This window comes from Gymnoscopelus braueri (genome assembly GCF_963280865.1).
Source record: "Gymnoscopelus braueri genome assembly, chromosome: 14".
NCBI classification, from domain to species: domain Eukaryota; kingdom Metazoa; phylum Chordata; class Actinopteri; order Myctophiformes; family Myctophidae; genus Gymnoscopelus; species Gymnoscopelus braueri.
Genome location: NC_137619.1, coordinates 51,326,799 through 51,345,997, shown reverse-complemented (window position 1 = coordinate 51,345,997; position 19,199 = coordinate 51,326,799). Strand labels below are relative to the sequence as shown.

The 19,199-nt window shown below is 38.9% G+C and overlaps 1 protein-coding gene across 5 annotated transcripts in view; it reads left to right on the top strand.

Moving 5' to 3' along the window:
• Positions 1-19,199, top strand: part of wipf1b (WAS/WASL interacting protein family, member 1b) — a 44,394-nt gene continuing 25,195 nt past the window's right edge. The window contains exons 1-3 of one of the 5 annotated variants that reach the window (XM_080448849.1): positions 1-280; positions 2,308-2,404; positions 13,351-13,426. The gene's annotated coding sequence lies outside the window, so the exon portion shown is untranslated. Of the gene's footprint in view, positions 281-2,307; positions 2,405-13,194; positions 13,427-19,199 lie in introns of those variants that run through there. The other 4 variants (XM_080448848.1, XM_080448847.1, XM_080448850.1 and 1 more) reach the window with 4 other exon arrangements.

Below are 19,199 nucleotides of genomic sequence, written 5' to 3'. Positions count from 1 at the left end.
ACAGACAGACAGACAGACAGACAGACAGACAGACAGACGGACAGACGATCAGTGAGACAGGCAGACAGACAGACACACACGCACACACGCACACACACACGCACACACACACACACACACACACACACACACACACACACACACACACACACACACACTCTCTCTCTCTCTCTCTCCTGAACAGATCATACCGAATCACACACACACACACACACACACACACATGATCATGGAAGTTTGCTGTCTCTGCAACAACAACACACTGTAGAAGCACAACTAGGTAAGTTTTAAACCTCAAACTTTCCGTTTATTTATCACTTTGTATCCGGTTAATGTGACCATTCTAAGTAAATATATATATATAAAAGCGGAAACCGTTTGATCGGTTGGTTTTTGCAACATTGTGGCAACATTATCGTATCTGATCGCTCATCCTGTTCCTAATGAAGGGCTTAATAACACATAGCCTTTGATCAAGACTATTATAGATGTATTTTTGATCGATTTGGACATTTATATATAGATATAAAAATGTTGATCGATAAAATACATCTATGATAGTCTTGATCCAAGGCTAAAACACATCACTTTATTGTTATTAAAAAGCAGTCGGATGTATAACGGGGCTGACAACTTCTGTGAGACTCTAGAAAAAGTATCCTAGCCAGTTGGTTTTTGGCAGTGTTGGGAAAAGTACTCGCATGTTTTACTTAAGTAAAAGTATCAATACTGCAATGTAGAAGTACTCTGTTACAAGTAAAAGTCCGGAATACAAAATTTACTTGAGTAGAAGTACAAAATAATTGTTATCAAAATGTACTTGAAGTACCAAAAGTAAAAGTACTTATACATGTTTGAAAATAGCCTATGTATAGGGCTAAAGTGGCCAATGTATGTTTTAAAATGTAATAATTGATATCTGCAAAGTAACTAGTAACTAAAGTTTTCAAATAATTGTAGTGGAGTAAAAGTATAATATTTGCCTCTGAGATCAGATGTAGTGGAGTAGAAGTAAAAGTATAGACAATTGGAAATAGTCCAGGGAAGTAAAAGTACCTAAACATTTTATTTAAGTAACAGTAGGTACTTGAGTAAATGTACTTAGTTACTTTACACCACTGTTTTTTGACTGCTGACGAAGGAGCTCAGACTCTTATTGATTAAGTAAATGTGCGTTTGTTTTAGTTTTTAACGTTTATGGCGTGATGGCCTTGGATCAAGCGTAGGCTATAATAGATGTATTTTATCGAGTCTGACAGACTTTTACTTTCGTCACGTGTCTATGGTCGTCTTGGGCTTTACCCCCTAATTGTCACTGGACATCCGTGCAGAAAGCCCGTACTTCTCCGTACATGTACTGAAAAAAAATAAATAAAGTGCTGACCCTGTAGCCCTAGATGAAAACGAGACATTCGGAACATGTGTTCACTGTATTAGACGTGTTTTAATCCCGTCTGTGTCGGATTCTGTCGGAAGTTCCCTGTGTCCCTCAATGGGCGATAGTGACGGCGCGCATCCGGTGAATGCTGGTATTACACTCAATGTAAACAGGAAGTAAATGAGGGGGGGGAAATGGCGTTCGGCCACAGACGGGATTAAAACACATATCTATTGAAAAATATGGACTAATACAGTGCTCAAAGACCCCGAATGCCGAGTTAACATTTGGGGCTACCGGGTTAGCACCTTATGTTTTGCATTTGTACATGTTCGGAGAAATACCGGATTTACTGGTGAAAGTCCAGGACGCTCTGGGGGGTGCAGGCCAAGACTATCATAGATATAAACATGTTGAAATCGATAACATACATCTATGATGGTCTTGACCCAAGGCTAATTAATGATGATTAGTTACATGTGCGTTTGTTTTAGTTGTTAACGTTTATGGCGTGACACCACGTCACTGAGGCTGAATTGTATTGCTTGTATGTTTCTGTGAGTTAGCTTGTTATGTTTGAGAGAGAGAGAGCTATTTGAACAGAGAGTGTACCTACTGTGTTAATTTCAAAGCGTTTTCACACACACACACACACACACACACACACACACACACACACCTCAAATGTGCAAACTGTAACTAAAGCATGGGGGACGTTTTCAAATGCTATGGAGTATTACTGTAAAATCCTCAGTTTTCATACAGCTCAGACTTAAGAGTGTTACAAATGGAACCAAATGGACCTTACAGGTCCATTTGGATCCATTGTTTCCATTTGTAACACTCTGAGTTTAAACTTGGTATTTAAACTATAGCATTTGACAGTGTAATGGGTCTCTGTAACAGCCTCTTGAACTTGTCTGTTTAAGGTCAGTTCCAGATGTCATCCCGCACTGCGTGAGAAAACATCAAACGATTTAACCCAAATGAAAATGATTTAACCCCATCCCCGAGTTCTATTAAAACGTAAGGATTATTTTCTCTTTTTTTTTTACGGTATAGTTCTGCCAGTAACAGCCTCTTGAACTTGTCTGTTGAGGACAGGGGATGAAGACAACATGTCAAATGGTTTTAACAAGACAAGCCGCACAATGAGCTGTCATGTGTGTCAGACAGAGAGAGAGACACAGAGAGAGAGAGTGCAAGACCTGTTTGGTGGAATGCTATTTGGCTGTAAGCTGTACACACACGCACGCACACGCAGACACAGACACAGACACACACAGTGGTGGAAAAAGTACTCAAATGTTTTACTTAAGTAAAAGTATCAATACTGCAATGTAGAAGTACTCTGTTACAAGTAAGTCCGGAATAAAAAATTAGTAAGTAAAGACTGTAGCAAGTTAAAGTAAAACTACAACAGTATTGGTATCAAAATGTACTTAAAGTACCAAAAGTAAAAGTACTAAAATGTTTCAAAATAGCTGATCTACAAGCTCACAACGTGTCGCGACGCTTTGTGAGCTTGTAGATCGGCTATTTTCAAATTGCCTAGGTATAAAATAGGGCTAAAGTGGTTAATGTATGCTTTATAATGTAATAATTTATATCTGCAAAGTAACTAAAGTTCAAAAATAATTGTAGTGGAGTAAAAGTACAATATTTGACAATTGGAAATACTCCAGTAAAGTAAAAGTAAAATTTTTACTTAAGTACAGTACTTGAGTAAATGTACGTAGTTACTTTACACCACTCTGCGCGCACACACACACACACACACACACACACACACACACACACACACACACACACACACACACACACACACACACACACACACACACACACACACACACACACACACACACAGAGGCTCTGCATACAGTGATGTAAACATTTAGTTTATGGAGAGCGGCGTGTTTTGAATACAGGATTCTACAGTCAACAGAAGTCAGTTTGACACCGGCGCGGCCGCAGGGTCAGTAGCTCTGCATCTGAAGTTTAGATTTGTTATGGTTGATCTGAGGTGAAAAATGAATGCCACTTGCTCCAGCACACCAAGGACCAGATGGGAGGGGGGTTTACATCTCCTCCACACTGGCCTTGGAACGCCTTGGGATCCCTCAGTTTAAAGCAGGGGTGGGCAACTTTGATGATGGAGAGGGCCACTGTATTTCCACACTCACTCCAGGGGGGCCACATTGCATATACTGTCGGGCAGACACCTCTTATCTCCGAATTTTAACTTTTTTCGTAAATGAATGCCGTACTTCGCCATTCTATGTCACACAAAAGTAGCAAAAATAGCCGATCTACAAGCTCAAAATGCGTCGCGCTGCGTCACGTTGTGAGCTTGTAGATCTGCTATTTTTGAATTGGAATCCAGATTTTTTGTTGCTATTTTTTTATTGGAATTCTGAAAAGTTAAATTTGTATTTAATTTCAAATGCATTCTGTTTATACTTGTGTTAACGTTTTGAACTTAAATACAAATACATTGGACATAAAAAAGACAATAGAATTGTAATATTAGTCATTAAGCTACTATAATATAAACTGAAGTAATTAAAGTGGGTCATGTTTGCATGTTTGGAATTGTAACTAACAGCTGAAATCAATAATTTATCAGTATTCCGATATTAAATTGTGGGCCGCATTAAGTGCAGGTGGGGGCCGCATGTGGCCCCCGGGCTGCCAGTTGCCCATGTATGGTTTAAAGGGTAACGGGAAGAGTGGGCACTGATGAAGAGTGTAAATGTGGCTATTTGGTCCAAAATAGTTTATTTTAGTTTATATCTCTACAAATGCTACAGAGTGCTATACAAAACCTGTATCCAGTCGTTTGGGACACAAAAATAAACAATACAAGTTGAAGGCCCACTCTTCCTTAGTGCCCACTCTTCTTGTACAGTTATAAGGAGCTAATATGGCCCTGGAATGGTCTCCGGATAAACGATAGAAGATGGATGGATGGCACTTGACTGTATTTTAAAGGGATATTTCACTTTCAAAACAAATTTGGGTCATTTTATCGTCTACTCAGACTTTTGGGAGCCCCCCGGACAGTTTTTAAGTTGCTTGATTCAGTATTTAGATATTTGATATTCATTTTATCAGACACGCCCCCTTCCTATACAAACCCATTATAACTTCAAACTCCATTTTAACCATGATAGATTGATCTAAAACACCCGTCCTTGGTTCTGGTGACTCATCCTGCCCTCCTAATACGCGAGGAGAACGTGTTTTTTGTAATTACTTTTTTTTTAATATTGTTTTTATTATTATTTTTTATATTTTTTGGGGGAAAATGAAAAAATAATAATACAATAAAATGTTTTAATTAAATGAATGAAAAAAGTTATAGAAAAAACACGGCCCCCTCACGTATTAGGAGGGCAGGATGAGTCCAAGGACCAAGGACGGGTGTTTTTGATCAATCTAACAATCTAACCTCAATCTAAAAATTGAGGTTGAAGTTACAATGGGTTTGTATAGGAAGGGGGCGTGTCTGATGAAATTAATATCAAATATCTAAATTCTGAATCAAGCAACTTAAAAACTGTCTGGGGTGCTCCCAAAAGCCTGAGTAGACGATAAAATGACCTTATACTTTAATAAATTTTCAAGAAACTTGTATGGTATAGTCATGATAATATGTATTCATTATAATACACCAACTTATTGTCATGCTTGGTTATGAAAGTGTTAAATGCATTTGCCTCTAAATGTCTCACAGAAATTAATCAAGTGTATTTGTCTTAAAAGTATGTTGTTGCATAGATAGACGCCCATCAGCTCATGAGTAAACACCACCCAGTTCTGGGTGTTTTCCTCCCAAGCACAAACACACAAATAAGCAGTGGTGTAGAAAAGCACTCACATTTTGTACTGAAGTAAAAGTATCAATACTGCAGTGAAGACATACTCTGTTACAAGTAAAAGTCCTGAATTCAAAATTTACTTGAGTAAAAGTAGAAAAGTATTGGTATCAAAATGTACTTAAAGTACCAAAAGTAGAAAGTACTCACTATGCAGAATGTCCCATTTCACAAGTTTTCAAATGTTCAAAATCTTTTGAAAATAGCAGATCTACAAGCACAATTGTGAGCTTGAGTGTGAGCTTGAGCTTAAGTGTTCAAATAATTGTAGTGGAGTAAAAGTACAATGTTTGCCTCTGAGATGTAGTGAAGTAAAAGTACTGAAAACTAGAAATACTTGAGTAAAGTAAAAAATACCTCAAAATTGTACTCAAGTACAGTACTAGAGTAAATGTACTTAGTTACTTTACATCACTGTTTTTTCATAGATTGTTTGACAGCACTGTCATCAGTCTTGTGTCAAAGTTTGTTTACACACGATCTTTTCTGTTAATATTGGATTAATCTTAAAATGTATTTACTATTCAGACATTTAACCACTTAAACCCCTCAATATTTTGACTCTTTCTATTCTGTTCTCTTTTTCCCCCCTTTTATACCAAACCTCTTCCCCGGAAATAGCCGATCTCAAACGGCTATTTTTGCACTGCAATGTGGGCTTGTAGATCTGCTATATTTGGTGAATGTTCTGTGTGTGTGTGTGTGTGTGTGTGTGTGTGTGTGTGTGTGTGTGTGTGTGTGTGTGTGTGTGGATAATAGGTGCTTTATTTTTTTATATACATTTAGAGTAACCAATAATTTTTTAGCCACTCTTTCTCCCCAATTTTCGTTATGCTCACAAGCTTGTCGATCGGCTATTTTCAAATAGCCTAGGTTTGAAACAGGGCTAAAGTGGTTCATGACAGAAATTTTCAAACATCTTAGTGCTTTTACTTTTGGTACTTCAAGTACATTTTGATACCAATACTTTTGTGCTTTTAAGTACATTTTGAATTCTGGACTTTTAATTGTGACAGAGTACTTCTACATTGCGGTATTGTATTGACTCTTTTACTTTAGTAAAAACATTTGAGTACTTTTTCCACCACTGGTCTACAACCATGACAGTGAGAGTAGACAGTACTTCTGTGTGAGCACGCCGCCACGGCCTGTTCTTGTCATTTTAGAGTATTCTTTCCTCCCTCTCGACTCTTTGACAGTAGAACTAGTTGGAGTTCATTCTAGACGGGAGTTCCTGGGATTCCACAGACACTCGGTAACACATTAGGACTCAAGGAAGGACATTAGGACACAAGGAAGGACATTAAGACATTAGGACGGACACTTAATGCTGTTAGGAAGGAGGGGATAATATCAATATTGTTCTCTTGAGGCCTCGTGTCCATTTAGATTCATGTTGGACTCCCTGCTTGAATGTGTTCATAATTTCATAAAGTACGTGTCATGTGTTGCTGTCAGCTCCTCCTCCCCAGTGGTGGAAAAAGTACTATTTTTTTTTTACTTAAGTAAAAGTATCAATACTGCAAAATGTACTCGGGTAAAAGTGCAAAAGTATTGGCATCAAAATTTACTTAAAGTGCCAAAAGTAAAAGTACTCATTATGCAGAATGTCCAATTTCACAAGTTTTCAAATGTATACAAATCTTTTGAGAATAGCCGATCTACAAGCTCACAATGCGTATCGGCTATTTTCAAATGGCCGACATGTATATACTGTTGGGCTGAAGTGGCTAATGTATGTTTTGTAATGTAATCAAAATCTACAAAGTAACTAGAAAGTTTTCAAATCATTGTAGTGGAGTAAAAGTACAATATTTGCCTCGAGATATGTAGTGGAGTAGAAGTAAACGTACTGAAAATTGGAAATACTCCAGTAAAGTAAAAAAGACCTCAACACTGTAGGCCTACTCAAGTACAGTACTTGAGTAAATATACTTAGTTACTATACACCACTGCTCCTCACAGACGAGGTGAAAATAATTATGAGACAACATTGAACCGACGTTTGTCTCTCACACATTCTGTGTGTGACGAGTGAGTGACATGACAAGTAAAATGTTTGCTCTCTCTTGCTCTCTCTTTCTGTTAACATACTTCACATTCTGTTGTTAACTACTTAAACCCTAAGTACTGTACTTAGTTGAACGGGGTCCCACAGGGTCCTGTATTAGGTCTGCTAGCTTGTTTCTCTCCATATCTCTTGACTGAATGTTGGCCCCACAATGATTATTCATGATTTGCTGATTCATTTCACTTTCATGTATGGAGTGTTCATTAATGTGCATTGGCAGGTCTAAAGACAGAAAGAGAGAAAGAAAGACAGAAAGAATAGAGACTGTAGGGTTCATGTGGTTAAGATGACACCATTGAAGTGACGTTTGTCTTAAAGGTTTAATGACATTCACTTTTACACCACATTCAAAGTCTTTGTCCTGGTCCTTCAAAAGTGTACAAAAAGTTTTAAGTGAAAATTCCATTCCAGTGATCCATGGCAGGTGTTTTTCTCTCACATTTCTAAAGCCTTTTCAACTGCAATGAAAAAAGAAATCTTTGCCTGCGGGTGTCGCTGGTGAGGGATTTTGCCTGTCAATCATCGCCTCTGCTCCGCCCCCCCCCAAAGGAAAGGATAGGGGAGGGGAGGGGCGAGGAGGAGAGTGGGCGGGATTAATCGACTGTGACCTCACTGTCGAAGGGCCAAGCTCAGATTACTTTTCAGCCTAATTATTCAGAAAACCCCAGACCACAGAAAATCCACTGAATGTTCTCTTCAGGTTTTTTGGGTGTAATTGAGGTCATAAAACCCCAAATAAAACATTGAAAATAAAAAAAGTGAAAATGAATGTCATGATACCTTTAACCCATTGAGACCTGAAGCCGATTCTGCATGTCTCCTAAATCGCAACAGTTTTCTGAAAAACGTATGTTTCTATATCAGTGGTGCTCAATCTTTTTCATGTCAAGGACCCCCAAAATGATATGTATTTGGCCGCGGACCCCCATCAAAATATTTTGTTCCAGGGACCCCCAGAAGCAAAGAATAGAGTTAAAAATGTTCGCTTTAAAAATGTTTATATTCAAATATTTTCACGATTTTCACGATTTTTCAAAAATAGCAGATCTACAAGTTCATAGCGCGCGCTATGAGCTTGTATATCTGCTATTTTTATATAATAGCCCAAAGTGTAAAATAATGCTTTTTAGCTCAAATCTAAAAATGACACAGTTCCAGGTCTTAAACTGAAGGTTTGTGTGTCGGTGTGAGTGACAGTGACAAAGTCACACTTTGACAGAAAGCCACTCTGTCTATGGCCGTCACCGTCATGACATTTTAGTTGGCGTTTGATTGTCATGCAAATAATTGCGATTTAACAATTGAATTGTGTTTTTGGCATTGAGTATCGGTACATATAAGATTATAAAAATCTTTTAGGCTTTGTAAACAAAGACTGCTCAGGGCAGTTTATTTGTAATTTCTTCTGCAAGCAGCAGAAACATTTTTATCCTAAAAAGACAGTGACAATTCATAAATGAATGAATAGTGCAACAATTCCATGTGTCAATAAATAAATCCTAAAACTATATATATTATATATATATGTTCATTGATGTGACGCGTTGTGAGCTTGTAGATCGTCAATTTCTTTTTTAGAAAATGTATGAACATTTTTGAACATGGAAACAAATGATGTTGATTAATGATTGTGATTATCTAGAATAATTGTGATTATTGCAATGCATAATTCTGAAGTTCATGTACTGCCTACAAGAGTTCCTAGTAAGGGAATTAATGAGAGGGAGAGAGGCCAGGATTCTTCTTATTGGAGTTCAGCAGTCTGACTGCCAGGGGAGAGAAACTGTTTGGCATCCTTGTGGTATCCCTGTATGGTTTCCCTAGCCTCGCGTGGCCAGACAATATCACACGACACACTGCTAAAGTGCAATGCAATTTCGCAAAGGCAGATTCGTCTGGAACCAGGCTATGGTTTCCCCTGACGGCATGAAGGGAGAGAGCAGACTGTTAGAGGTTGTGGGACGTGTCTCTGATGATGATGATGATGATGATGCTATAGTCTCTGTCCTTGGGCATAGTAGTGGTTGGTATGTTTGGAAGAGGCAGTGAGGCCATCGCTGACATTCACAACAAAGCCATCTGTGACGTCACGACGCGATCAATCACAACTGTGTCTTTGTATTTGATGAACAACTGTAGTGTATGACGGCGCGCTCAATCATGAATCAGATGTTGAGTGTGTGTGTGTGTGTGTGTGTGTTAGTGAGTGTGAATGGCGTTTTGTGGCATTTTAGTTCGGCCAGCGGCTATTGAGTCATGTGTGTCTGTGTGTGTGTGTGTTGTGATGTGTGGAACACAGTGAGTGGTTTTGGCCCAGGACCAGCTGCTGTTCTGGCCATGTGACAGTGTGACACACACACAGCGCCGATGGCTTGAGGCTAACACACACACACACATACACACACACACAGACACACACACCACCCAAGACATATTTTATATTCCGGCTCTTCGCAAATAGCAGCTCTACAGTACAAGGCAAGCTCACAACATACGTATATATCTTACGTTTTTGAAAGATCTTGCATTTCTCTTAACTCTTTTAAACACTTAAACAGTCTAGACTGTAGGCCTACTTATATTTTATAACCTTCTAAAGCAAATCTTTTCGCCAAAAATAGCCGTTCTACGAGCTCACAATGTGTCGCAACACGTGTTTTGAGATAGTAGATCAGCTATTTTTGGTGAATGTTTCCCCCAGAATATGGAAGCTGGAGAACAAAGGGTGAGATCATTGAGACACAGCCCAGGCTGTTACTTTTGCAATACTGCATAGGTATCATGTGTTTGTTACTTACTGTTGGCTTGTTTTTCTTGACCACCAGGTTATTTAGATAGTATGTCAATTTAAACAGATGCTAGGTTCATTGTTTACCTGGTATCCTATAGTTTCAAGATTGTTATGTTGATAGTATATTGTTTAGACTGATACTAGGTTCTTGGTTTACCTATGATCCTAGATTACTGAGGCTGTGAAACAAAATGTGTGTCGCAAGCTTCTTCCATTTGACAGAGTCAGGTTAAGATTACTGAGGCACTACACTGTCTCTCTGCATTCTAGGTATGTGTTTATTTTGCTTAATGTGAGACACTCTGGATAAGAGAGTTTACAGGGATTAACATTATTATCACAGAGTTTACAGGGATTAACATTATTATCATAGAGTTTACAGGGATTAACATTATTATCATAGTTTACAGAGATTAACATTATTATCATAGTTTACAGAGATTAACATTATTATCATAGAGTTTACAGGGATTAACATTATTATCACAGAGTTTACAAAGACGTCGTTGACAAACAATAACAACACCAACATCACAGTAATCCTACATCAACTATGAGAGGATCTGAGTGGATTAAGCATTGAGATGTTTAAAAAAAAAAACCAAATATTTCACATTTCTTTCAAGATTTCTTATTATTTTACACCGACTAGATTACTTAAAATGGGAATAGCAGATAACAATACATGTTGGAAATGTAATGAAGAGGTTGGCACGTATATGCATATGATATGGGATTGTCGCATGGTGTATCCATTCTGGTGTACAGTTTTAAAATATTTGGAGAAATGGGTGGGACTCACTCTATCCCCACAACCGCGGCTCTGCCTATTGGGGGACAGGGCAGCGGTTCCTGGGATAAATAACAAAGAATTCACTATTGTGAAAGTTGGACTTGTTACAGCTGCCAGAATACTGCTGCGGAATTGGAAGATCCCTAGGACACCTGGGCTTAAAGAATGGAATGAGGAAATTATTAAGATTACATCATACGAATATATGTTGGGTAGAGTGAATGGAGAAAAAAAGATGAAGGACACATGGGACAGATTTTGGATATATATGAACCTTTTCTGATATTGGGACAGCATTTATTTTGTATTTTGTTTTTATTTTTTATTTTCTTGGAATGGCTGTATTGTTGTTTTATGCTGTATGCTGATTTGTACCACTGGAGTTACATTTTGTATCATATTAAAAAACAAATAAACATTTGAATTACAAAAAAAAAAAAAAATAGCCGATCTACAAGCTCGCGTCGCATGGTGGCGTGTTGTGAGCTTGTATACAGGTAGGCATGTCACAACTATTACATAATCGCCTAATCACAATTATTTGAGATAATGTGTGTGTGTGTGTGTGTGTGTGTGTGTGTGTGTGTGTGTGTGTGTGTGTGTGTGTGTGTGTGTGTGTGTGTGTGTGTGTGTGTATGCAGCCTAGTGGCTTCCTTATTCTTACAGCTGGTCGCTCGTTTCTCTCACAGAATCTGGCAACGCTGCTTACTGAAAGTCCACCAGGCCGACGCTCTGCTGCTTGCGTTCTCACTCTCAGACAGGAAGTTGTGACACAGCGAGCACAGGAAGTGGCTGTTGTGGAGTTTTAACCCTTTCTTCACCCGCCTCAGTTCAGTCACGTCATCGTCGTCACGTGACAGAGAAACAAACTCTTCTTGAAGTTCATCCCCAAATTGGAATATAGGCTCTATGCACTGTAGCAGCCATATTGGAAACAAATTGGGCCTCTTCCTTTACTGCCTTCACAGGTGTTACCAATGATACTAATGAAGGCTCTGTTCCATTTGGTGTAGCACAGTGGTTCTCAAACTTTTTAATTTCAAGGACCCCCATAACTCTGAGAGTAATCTCTCAAGAACAGATTCAGAGTGAAAAACGCAGGGGGCGCTGTTTTTCCTTTTTATTTGACGATGGGTTCCCAGATTGCTCTGAGAGTGACCAATTGAGAATTTGGGAGTGACCAATTTTCAGTACTTTTACTTTTACTCCACTACATCTCTGTGGAAAATATTGTACTTTTACTCCACTACAATTGAAAACTTTAGTTACTAGTTACTTTACAGATAAATTATTACATTATAAAACATACATTAACCACTTTAGCCCTATTTTATATATTTTTTTATACATATTAGAAAATACTGTAGCAGATCTACAAGCTCACAACTTGTCGCGATGCGACGCGTTGTGAGATTGTAGATCTGCTATTTTCAAACATTGTATTACTTTTACTATTGGTACTCTAAGTATATTTTGATGCCAATACTTTTGTACTTATACCCAAGTAACATTTTGAACACAGGCCTTTTACTTGTAACAGAGTGTTTTTATTATTGTGTTATTGCTACTTTTACTTAAGTAAGATATCTGAGCACTTCTTCCACCACTGTCCACTGTATAGGTTATGACCTGGGTTTGCGTTTAGCATGAGGCCAACCTGTTGGCACACTGTAATCTAATCGCTGTGTAAGGTGTAAGTATTATAGTAATTGACGTAGATTGTGGTATTTGTACTAATCTGAGTGCTTCTGGTAACATTCAGAAAAACGTGGAGGACTGAACTTTCAGATGCACCACAATAATACCATTGTCAGCGTCATTCCATTATGCACTGACACAGGAAGTTGTGTGTGTGTGTGTGTGTGTGTGTGTGCGCGCGCGCGTACGCATGCTTGTATCACTATACTTGGGGCCAAATGTCCCCGCAAGTATAGCAAAATTCAGGTTAGGTTTAGACATTTAAACCAGGTTAGTTTTAGGGGTTGGGGTTGGAGTTATATACCTGATTTATACTTGCGTGTAGGTGTCACGCACCACAAATAGTGAACCTGCAAGCTCACTTAAGGTACATTAACGTGCTGTTGGGTAGCCTAACATTATAATATCATCATTCATGAGCTTGTAGATCAGCTATTTTAGGGTTAAAAACGAAAAATGTCATTTACAAAATTGCGTTTGATGTCCTCACAAGTATCGTAATACAAATGTGTGTGTGTGTGCGTGCCTGTGTGCGCGCAGAAGTATGACTTCCCCTCATGTGTAATGCGAGTTTAGCGGAAGAAGAACGAGGAAGTCACTTTTGGCATGTGCTGGGTGTTCAGGACTTTAGGGTGTTTTAAGACTTTGTGTTCCCCTTTGTGCATGCTAGGTTTTAAAGACGCTGTGGTTCCTCTTTGTGTGTCTGCATGTATCTGGTGTTGTCCTGCTGTGACTCAGGGAGGACTGCAGAGCTGCGCGTCTTCATCTACATTGTTCTCAACCTGATGCTGATTCTCATATGGGCACACATCCAGTGAGTAACAAAATGTCTCATAACATCATTAATGCTTCATTCTTGTATTGGGCATAAATTCAGTGAGTAACAAAATGTCTCATAACATCAATAATGCTTCATTCTATATGGGCACGAATCCAGTGAGTAATAAAATGTCTCATAACATCATTAATGCTTCATTCTATTTGGGCACGAATCCAGGGAGTAACAAAATGTCTCATAACATCATTAATGCTTCATTCTATATGGGCACGAATCCAGGGAGTAACAAAATGTCTCATAACATCATTAATGCTTCATTCTATATGGGCACGAATCCAGGGAGTAACAAAATGTCTCATAACATCATTAATGCTTCATTCTTGTATTGGGCATAAATTCAGTGAGTAACAAAATGTCTCATAACATCATTAGTGCTTCATGCTTCTATTGGGCACGACTCCAGCAAGTGACAAAATGCTTCATAAAATCATTGCAGTGCATCTCTGTCACACTGCAGGTCAGGGTGTGAGACGTTGAACACGGCCCTGAAGGCCTTAGCTTTGTATTGTAGTAGGCAGTGGTGGAAAAAGTACTCGCATGTTTTGCTTAAGTAAAAGTATCAATACTGCAATGTAGAAATACTCTGTTTCAAGTAAAAGTCCGGAATTCAAAATTTACTTGAGTAAAAGTGCAAAAGTATTGGCATCAAAATGTACTTAAAGTACCAAAAGTAGAAAGTACTCATTATGCAAAATGTCCCTGTTTCACAAGTTTTCAAATGTATAAAAATCTTTTGAAAATAGCAGATCTACAAGCTGACAATACGTCGCAATGTGATGCGTTGTGAGCTTGTAGATCTGCTATTTTCAAATGGCCAAAATGTATATAGGGCTGACGAGGTTAACACAATACAATATAACAATATTTTTAGTACCGTAGTTAGGTTTCTTTTGTTTAGTAGTGGAGTAGAAGTAAAAGTTCAGAAAATTAGAAATACTCCGCTAAAGTAAAAAATACTATACCTCAAAATTGTACTTAAGAGTAAATGTACTTAGTTACTTTACACCACTGGTAGTATGTTATAGCACCGGATGGAAGCTAGGTTAGGCCAAATGCAATGGTGGAAGAACTACTCCATATTTCTTTTACTTGAGGCCGATTATACAAATGTCTTCTAAATGTTGCTCTATCAGTGTGGTGCTCAAACTGTTTCATGTCAAGGACCCCCAAAACGATATGTATTTTGCCACGGACCCCCATCTCCAAATGTTTTGTTCCAGGGACCCCCAGAAGCAAAGATTTGAGATACCGGTAGCCAAAGTATGAGAGCCACTGTCACAGTGATGGTAGGGAGGAGGCTGGGACAGCTGGTAGGAGGCTGAGGCTAGTTAACTGATTACATAAACCTATAACTGCAAAGTTGTCAAACTAAAACGACAATAGTAACTATTCATATCATAGCAAAACACTTATATTTCATTCTTGTTATTATACAACAGTGATCACTTGACTAAAGTAACCACGTCCACAGTCCAGTCCAGCCACACTAACTAACTATCACGATACTTGGGGCCAAATGTCCCCACAAGTATAGCAGAATCTGAGAAATAAACATTGTGGGGAACATTTTGTTAAAAAAAAAAGTTTTTTAGAGTTAGGTTTACGATTAGGAAAGATTTCAGGTTAGGTTTAGACATTGTTTTCCCCCGGTTTAAGGGGTAAGTAAAGGTAGCAAATAGACCCTGTCTTGGTACTATTGTACAAGACTTGTGAGTGACGTCTATTCATGTTTTTTTTGTTTTTTTGTCCTTTTGCACAAATGTCTGCTTTACTGTGCTGCCGTCTGAAACCTCATCAGTACTGGTGATGACTCGACCACCCAACGTTTACTTTTAAAAACCTTTTTACCAGTCTGGGAATAATGTGACTCTGCCTGGCTTCCTACATGTTCTGGAAAATCTTGCTAACCTACAATTCTTTCATGCAGCTTTCCCAGTCGTGGAAAATGGCAAACAAATAGTTCAAATGTCCTGTAAAATATGTTATTGTCTTGTAAAACGTTTTATGTGTGTCACAAAAAGTAATGAGAGTAGATGAGGGGCTGTGATAAGGGAGGAATCGTTGAGGTTAGAGGAGCGATTATTTTCAGAGGAAAACTACATGGCGAAACTTAAGCACCTGTCTTTAACAGGGGGCTAGGGGGTCCTCAGAGCTACTACAAGGGGGTCGTCAAATCTTTGTGTGATAGATAGGCAGTGGTCAAGGGCGGGCTGGGACCAAAATTCAGCCCTGGCATTTTGGTCCGAACCGGCCCCCGGACCGTTTTGTTGTTTATGTTTATTTTTTTACATCAACTACTTGAACCCTAGCATCCCTATTCTGGTGGAAACATTCACCAAAAATAGCCGATCTACAAGCTCACAATGCAATCCGCTATATCCGCTATATTGGTATAGAGGGAAAAAAGAGCAGACCAAGTACAGAGCCAATGGTCAAGTTTGCAAAGTATTGATAGATTTGATTGAATACTTTATTAGACATAAATGAAAACAGCATGAGGTACAGTCAGACATTTAGGCTAAAAGGATAACACAAAAAAGTCTGATGTGTCCTATTAGGGTGGTTAAATGTCTGAAAGTGCACTTTAACATGAATCCAACATATTGAATAATTTGCAACACAGACCAGCATCTTAGAACTATTTATTTTACAATATATCCCCCACATTCAGGCTAATTAAAGACATTTTATGTCAATGTTATGATTAAAGGTAGGGTTAATTATATTTTTTGACTAAAACAACAATGTTATTGTTATGATTATTATCAGAATGTAAAGCTATTTAACACTTATTTAAACACAGAAATATCACCTGCCCTACCTTTAATAGTTTCACCGTTATAACATAGTTTATGGGTACTATAAAATATGATATAATAATGACGATAGGTCACATAAAAATGTCCTGGCACCCTGTGTGACTGCACATTGTCACATATCAGCCATTGGATTCTCGTATATTCTGCTCATTTCAAAGAGCATAGCAACAAAGGGACAAATAGAAATATGAAGTCATGGAAATATTAACGTCAGGGAGCATATTAAAGTGACCTGTTGATTTTTGGCTTTAAAGATTCTGGTCATAAAAAGTCTTAGGCTCAGTTGACATAGATTCTACTGCTGTAGCTTAGAACAGCATGTTACTGTATGTTAGCTGTGCCACAGTGTTTCTGTTCATGTACAAATGCATGTCACCGTCACTGTCGGCAGTGGTGTAAAGTAATCAAGTACATTTACTCAAGTACCGTACTTGAGTAGCAATTTTGAGCTATTTTTACCGTAGTATTTCCAATTTTCAGTACTTTTACTTCTACTCCACTACATCTCAGAGGCAAATATTGTACTTTTACTCTACTACAATTATTTGAAAACTTAGTACTAGTTACTTTGTAGATTTTGATTATTATTACAAAGCATACATTAACCACTTCAGCTCTATATACATTTCGGCCATTTGAAAATAGACGATCTACAAGCTCACAATGCGTCGCGATGTGACACATTGTGAGCTTGCCTTGTAGATATGCTATTTTCAAAAGATTTTAATACATTTTATACATTTGAAAACTTGTGAAACAACATTCTCTGCATAATGAGTACTTTCTACTTTAGGTACTTTAAGTACATTTTGATACCAATACTTTTGTACTTTTACTCAAATCTTGAAAATGTTTATTCTGGACTTTTACTTGTGACAGAGTATTTCTAAATTGCAGTAAAAAAAATAGGTACTTTTTCCATCACTGGCTGTTGGGAAAAATGTTCAAATGTTCAAAACGCTTACTTCTCAGGAAATGGTCAAAAAAGAAGCAGCATTCCAATGGGAAACCCCTGAGAAAGAGAGGGAAGAGAGGGAGGGAGGGAGGGAGGGAGGGCTCCATCAGTGCAAGAGAGAGGAGGAGGAGGAGGAGGAGGAGAAAGGCAGATGAGGACAGAGGGAAAGAGCCTATATCACCTACTACCACACAATAACCCTGGCAACGATAGACGGATACCTTTTATTGATCCTGTGGGGGAAATTCAGGCGCCAGAGACAACACAGCAGTATAAGTTATAGATACAGATCTCTGTATCTGTCAGTCGTTGTCCCTTTTATGCCCATATATGGAGATATCTGTATCTGTCAATCCTTGTAAATGGTGCATTTATGTAGCACCTTTTATCCAATGTGCATTACATTTACCCATTCACACACACATTCACACACACATTCACACACACATTCACACACACATTCACACACACATTCATACACCGATGGCGGAGGAAACCATGCAAGGCACCAACCAGCTCATCTGGAGCAATTAGGGGTTCAGCGTCTTGCTCAAGGACACTTTGACACTAACTCTGGGGAGCCCGGGATCGAACTGGGGACCTTCCTTTTCCCAAGCGGACGCTCTACCTCCTGATGAGACGGATAGGTAGACGGATACCTTGCCTTGTCCCTTTTATGCCCATATATGGAGATCCCTGATGTCATCAGTATTTGCCCATATATGGGCATTCTCCCTTTTGTGGACATATTTGGAGATGACTGACTTGTTTGCTGTTGCCATGACCACACTCCATATTTGGGCGTAGCCGTAGCTGCATTGTGAACTCCTTATGTGGTTATGGCTGAGTCATGGTGACATGAGTGGGCGTGCGGCCTCTGTCAGAGGTCCGCCCCCTAAATTTGGCCAATTTGGTATTAAAAAGGCCTTAAAAGTCCTTACATTGTAACTTTACAAATGTGCAGTTACCCTGTATACACTTACACTGTATGTTGGTTTGTTTACTGTTGAGTGAGAAAGCAATGTTGCACTAAACTGCATGAAGCTAATCATCTGGGGACCCCCCAAAATAATTTGGGGATCCTCCTGGGAGTCCCGACCCCCAGTTTGGGAACCACTGCAATAGACACACGACGTCTTAAAGGGGTAGTTCACCCAAAAAATTACTTATTTTAATAATAATAATAATAATAATAATGAATTGCATTTATATGGTGCTTTTCTAAGTACTCAAACTTACTCAAAGCGCTTTACAATGGTTCATTCATTCATACAGGGGGGGGCATTGGGTAGGTGGAGCGGCGAACAGTCGACGCCAGCGTCCCCACTTTTCCCACATTCACACACCAATGGTGGCAAGCTAGCGCCGACCGAATCATTGGAGGCAATGTAGGGTTCAGTGTCTTGCCCAAGGACACTTCGACATGTGGACAGGAGGAGTTGGGATTCGAACCGCCGACCCACGGATCAATGGACGACCTGCTCTACCTCCTGAGCCACAGCCGCCCTATTTTCTATCAATTGCACACCCCATGAAGCCTTGAATCCACAGATTTATTTTTGTTTTTGTCGCATTCCTAAGCCAATAATTTGATTCCCGTCTCCTACCGGCTAATGTATCCGGTAGGAGACACAAAGTAGATTATTTGTGTCTCCTACCGGATACACACCCAGTCATCAAATTATTGGCTTAGGAATGCCACAAAAACAAAAATAAATCCATTCATTCAAGGCTTCATGGGGTGTGCAATTGATAGAAAATAAGTTTTTTTTTAAATTTTTTTGGGTGAACTCCTCCTTTAATGGTATTAAGTCACAGAGAGAGACCGTTGCCCTTTGCACTCCTTGTTACATATTCTCATAGCAAACGGCACAAAGGACTGAAGAAGCCTCTCCACTAGATGAATAAGTCCTTCCTGTCGCTCACTCGCTAACAACGACGGGCAAGATTATAAACACGCCCGCAAATAAATGTT